Here is a 6039-nt window from a genome sequence, read left to right on the forward strand (position 1 = left end):
AAAATCATAATAATATATTTTATTGAAGCCGCCTTACTTGACACTCAAGGACACCGCACAGAAACAAGAAAATTCGAAAAAAAAAAAAAAATTTATACACACACATACATACGTAGGTGTAAGTAAATACATACACACACACATGTATATGTATATACACATAATATATATATGTATATACACATAGTCACGTAGAAAAAATAAGAATGAAATGACAGAGCAGTTGGCGTCAGATGCAATAGGTCGATTTCAACAGACGTGTATAAATCTTATTTCTTTCGATAACGTCATAATGTTCCATGGATTTTGAGTTAGAAAAAAAACATAATCACACATCAAAAAAAAATGTGGAGAGTAAAAATAAAAATAATTAATTTTAGGATCTCTTGTGTGGATGGGGGGGGTCAGGAGTCTCACACCGACTTCCGGTCTGGTCCTCCACCTTTTGTGTTCTCTCCGCTCTGAACACTAGGTGTCCTCATGCACGACACAATGACAGCTGCCGGAGATTGTTGTTGTCTGCAGACACACACCCACACACCCACACCCACCCACACACACGCACACCCACCCACACACACACACACACACACACACACACACACACTGGCCACACCCCTCTCATGAATAATTCATCCACTCCAGTCGGCCGGAGACTCGTGCCACTGGAGATCCACAGACGTCAGATCTCGTTCACCGGCAGAGGAAAAAAATGCTTATAACATTGCCGTTCCCCCGACGTTAGAGAAACACCGGCACCGGCTGATGACCGCGGCGCGGGGATGACCGTGAGTCGGAGTCCCGCGATACGACTCCGCCGCTCTCCGCCCGGGATCCACACACCGTGGGCTGGATCTCAGCCCGACCGTGACCAGCCTGGGGTCCGCCGTCCAGACGCTCGTCGCCCGGGATCTGAGGGTCGATACATAATTTACTAAAGGTTGGCGGATTTTTCTTTGTGTGTGTGTGTGTGTGTGTGTGTGTGTGTGTGTGTGTGTGTGTGTGTGTGTGTGTGTGTGTGTGTGTGTGTGCGTGCGCGCGCGCGCGCACGCACGCGCATGTGTCTGCATGCATGAGTGTCGCGCGTGGAGGCTTTGAATCAAATGGTTCAGGGATAAATACCGATATTGATTTTCCTGTTTAACTAGTAATGTCTCAATATTTTTATTATTGAAATATCATTAGTTTTATTCTTATTCTTATTGATGGTACCTGTCTTAGTAGAATTGGCTTATTTCTCTCTTTTTGTCAAATACTAGTCCACTGCTGTTTAATATGCTGCAGAACCACGATAGGTGGAAGATACCAAAGCCAGGATCCACCTATTCAAGCACCTCACACGTTGTGTAAATATAAAATGTCTCTTCTGTGTCTGTACAACGGCGTCTGTTGTTTGTTACGCTTTTATTACTGTCTGAGAGCCACGCTCACGCCCAACTTTATGATAAGATGACAGTTGAAGTGTAAATCCGGATTTGGGAATCTACCACTATGCACGAGGAGCTGTTAGTCTGCGAGGAGATGGTTTTATTTTGTCTCTGTTGCCAGTTCTAGTTTCTTCCTAAATCCGGTCGCATTTCAGATTTCTCCGGCTTGCAGTGGACAGGGCCGGACTTCTCTTTGTGGCAGCTGGCGGTTAAGTTGTTTTGGCAGGAAACAAATCCTTTGAGGAAATGACCGGATTATCGCTCACATTATATTCATCCATATCCATAGTCCACAGTCCCTCAGCATGTTTGTGAAGTGGTCACAAACATCCATCCATCCATCCATCTATCCATCCATCCATCCATCCATCCATCCATCAATCCATCCATCCATCAATCCGGCTCACAGAATGGCAGTAGTAACAGTTATCACACTGGTATTATCATTTTCCTAACGTATAAAGATTAGTATTATTGTCAGAATTTATTTGTCGAAGATAATTGAAAGATATAGTTCTCAGTTTTCTTTGAAACTCAACTTTTGTTGCTTGAAAAATGCAGTGGTGAAGCCGCCGCAGTAATCCAGCGAGTATAATTATCTTTGTACGTGTTGATGAAGATCTATGTATACCTCTCTGTTGCTATGTCGCTGCCATAGTAATTTACAAACTGTTCAGGGAGAGAACTGTACACAATAGCAAAACGCCCTCCGGCTAATAGCTGAACACATGCAGCGGTTCTCGGATTGTGATGATCATGCACGACGCACCGTCACGCCCGCTGTAGGATACTACAATTCGCATCTGGCTGTTGTGCTGTTTTTAAGAGTATCACAAAGACACAGGGTATACTTTGAAATCCACATGGATGCAGAAGGTTCGTGCAACCTGTGTTGAAATATAAAACCGCATGAAGGCTGAAAACACTTGTATCGTGTTACTTTTTAGAATCCTTCATTGCAATTGCCAACCTTAATGCTACTGAAGCTTTAAATAACATCCATTGTCAGTCACAATCACATCCTTGGTGCTTGAGCGGTCAAAGAAACCCGGTGAGCGTCGTCAGGTAGCTGCTCCATTAGCTAGGTCTCGGCTTCAGCTAATGTTAGCATGCCAGTGCAGACGTCAGAGGCATTTGGGGCCCCAGCATCATGGACACTCAGTCAAGGCCAAACACTGCTGCTACTTCAACGGCACAGTGTTGGATCTGCCAGTCACATGATCCCTGAGTTCCTTCATTTATCCATGGTTCACTCAATAAGAAAAGTCCGAACTGGTGTCGTCTGAGAGGCAGGTGTGCCGGCCTCGCAGGTTGGTCACTGTGGCACATCGATGGTGCGCTCGTCTGGACAAAGAGACACATTGGCCGATGTTGTTGTGTGTGGGAGTCACTTGTATTTACTAAGAACAAGGGGTCATGCTGCTTATTGAGCAGTGATTCATAAATTACACGAAGGCATTTCCAACAAAACTCTAAACACACTACCCTTTGTTCAGGGACATCTGCATTTAGATATAATGTAAGCCATTGAAAAGAAAAAAAATAGACTTTCTATATGAATGGATAACTCTCGGACATTTCATGTTCTGGTGAAAAACAGGACACTGTATCTATCTAGACCAAGAATCCAAGTTATTTCTTTGTCATTTTGGCTCCCCACTGCCTCGACGGCTTCTTTTCCTGGACGGCAGCAGTGCAGATGGGCGTAATCCCGCGCTAATCTGCCTAGCCCTGTGGTTGGTAGTCTGGGTTTAACACTGCTCTGATTAAAAGCCCTCCTACCATGTCAGTCATTAGTTAATTAGATCAGTCCAGCAGAATCTAGCGCTAATTAAACAGACACAAAAGACAAAGACTAGATTAACCGATGGTATTGTAATCTGGCGTGTATTTATAGAGCATTAAACCAAACAAATTACAGGCTATTTGTCCAAACTATGTGTCCTACTAACAAATGAACAATTTTTTACATAATGCATGGACACTAACATATGAACACAGAAGTCATGGTCTTGTATCTGTGGCATAATGCCCTGTTAGCTTCTCAAACATTTTAAAAAAACTATTTTAACATTTGAACATTGTAATTAACTAATTATTCATTTTAATTAGTTTATAATTGCATCAGGTAATTTGTCACCTACTTTTCTTTTTTTTAAAGAGATAATTTAAGAATTTTTTACAATATTATTCAGGATATTGATGGCTGATATTCAGGTATTTCTTGTTTATATTCTTGATATATCTTGCTATACTTGTCTGTATTCTTTATATCTTTTCATTTTTTCTGTGGCTGATATTTATAAAATTTCCCGTAAATTTTGACAGTAGCATTTTCCTATCAAGAAAGTTGTGATTGTTTTAACATTTTTTGGCTTATTATTTATATGTTTGTTTTTTGGGGTGTTTTTTTTCTTTTGCTTTATAGAATCAGGTCCATTAGTTCATGTGTAATTAGATGATGTATCTTAATTTTCTATTTAGAAAAATCCATAGGAGCTCACGGTTAGCTGATATCGATACTATGATAATTGAATTTCATACACGGTTCCTGAGCAGTGCCTGTGTAGCTGTGCTCTTCATCATCTTGAGCCGTGCCTGAAAGAGCCGTCCCAGGCAGCCTGTGATTCAGAGACCAGGTATTCCATCCCAGATCCCAGCAGTGAGAATCATATGAAGGCCAGGCGGTGGTGTCCTTGACTATATTATCAGCCGTGGCGGTGAAGCCTTATGATGCGTGTCAATCATTCCTGAAGCCGTCCTTCAGCAGGACTGTAACACCATGGTCCCGCTCAGGCAGTTGTAAAGATTATGGGGCTGTGGCACTACAACAAAAAAAAATCGTAATCCGTCTTCAGAGATGCTTGTTTTGATGGTGGAAATCAGGTGCTGGCTGCAGCTGAGGGCTCGAATGGTTCATCTCTGAGCTTATCACCTCTCTCATCAGTGCCACTGTGTTATCTTGACAGAACGGCTCAGAACTTGCAAAGCAGCAGTGCTGCAGGGATGTGACTGTGTTTCTGACACAAACAAGGAGTCCTGACAACTTGCATCTCCCAGGACAGTGACGGTATGAGCTCTCTGACAATCCTCCTCAACCCAGAACACAACATGAGTGCAAATTCATGCCCTATTAAACCTTATATCATGTATTTGCATTGAATATTTGAATGGTCTCCTATAATATGGCAAATAAATGTAGCAGCAATCAAAATGTTACATGATGGACATTCAAAAAGATCTAAATTGGTCATTATCACTAAACAGCAGAAACATAGCTAAAAGGAAAAGAAGCAAAAGGAAGCTAAAAGTGCGCCTATGAAATGTAATAACTATGTAAGACCTTAATTATTGCTGTCAGCAATTAAGGTTGAACCTGGTTTTACAAATATCACAAAACCCCAAATTGTCCGTACATGTGAATGTAAGAGTGAATAATTGGATGTCTTTCTATGCAGCCCTGTGATTGACAGGTGTCAATCAGGTTTCCCTCCTTCCCCTTGCTTCTTTTACCCGATCCCAGCTGGGATTGCTTCAGGACCCAAATCCTCTGTCAGGGTGTAGAGATGAGCCCGTCATATATTTTCTGGCGTTCACGGCAAGAAATAAGGCTTGGCATGATCATGTGCTGATTTGGCCTCCTGTAAATTTTTCCCATAAACGAGAGCCTGTGCGTGTGTGTGTGCATGTGTTTGTGTGTTTTAGTGTGTGTGTAACTGCAAAAGGTATGCGCTGTCTCGCCATATCAGCTCACTGATTTAAATCTAAATCTCGTTGATGCAATTCATATTTGCACTGTAATATAGAAGCTCAGGCAGATTATATTAATTTTGAGTCTGTGCAGCGGGCCTCGGCTGTGAACACCTTATATGGTTAACAGTGTATTATATGATGTTGCTCATGACCTTTTTTTATAGAGTACGCATTACTAAGAATACCCCTGGAAACTAATTTTATCCTACATCCTGATAGATGAATTAACCAGGTTTGAAGGGGGGGTAAGAGGTGAACCTGAGTCCTTCCTTTCCACCTTTAGCTGAAAGTAGCTTTCTTTCTCAACCTCATTGACTAGCAGACACATGGCAAGAGCAGAGTGGAAGTGCAGTCAGGAATATCACAAACACACACACACACACACACACACACACACAGGAGATATTTCTGGGAGGTAAAATGGACAGCTTCCAAGGCAGCCACAGGAGTCTGCCTTTGTGATGTCGCCACATGGAGCGTTAATGGCTTCAAAAAGTGTTTTCCACGTGAACAAAGGGTAAAGGTGATTATGTGGTTCTTTGTATATCCAAAGGAAGTTTTTTTTTTTTTTTTTGGAGGCTACGCACACCCTCCCTTCCTGTGTGGGCGAGGCGAGGCCTGAGTAGTTGCAGGAAGTCAGGATCTGCTTCATTTGGGGAAACAGATAAGAGTTTGTAGTGGAGGGAGGGAGGGACGGAGAGAGAGAGAGATATGTTGGCATTAACATACTGTGGCATCCCACGGTGACCACATAAAGATCCCCACTCACTCTTTATGTTAATAGTGACACCCTCTGATAGCACCCTTCCACAAACATTAAACATGGCTGACTGCAACTCATCTATATATTATACATTTA

The sequence above is a fragment of the Fistularia commersonii genome, chromosome 23 (assembly GCF_037954325.1).
Source record: "Fistularia commersonii isolate RoL2024-O1a breed Wild chromosome 23, RoL_Fcom_v1.0, whole genome shotgun sequence".
Taxonomy (NCBI): Eukaryota; Metazoa; Chordata; class Actinopteri; order Syngnathiformes; family Fistulariidae; genus Fistularia; species Fistularia commersonii.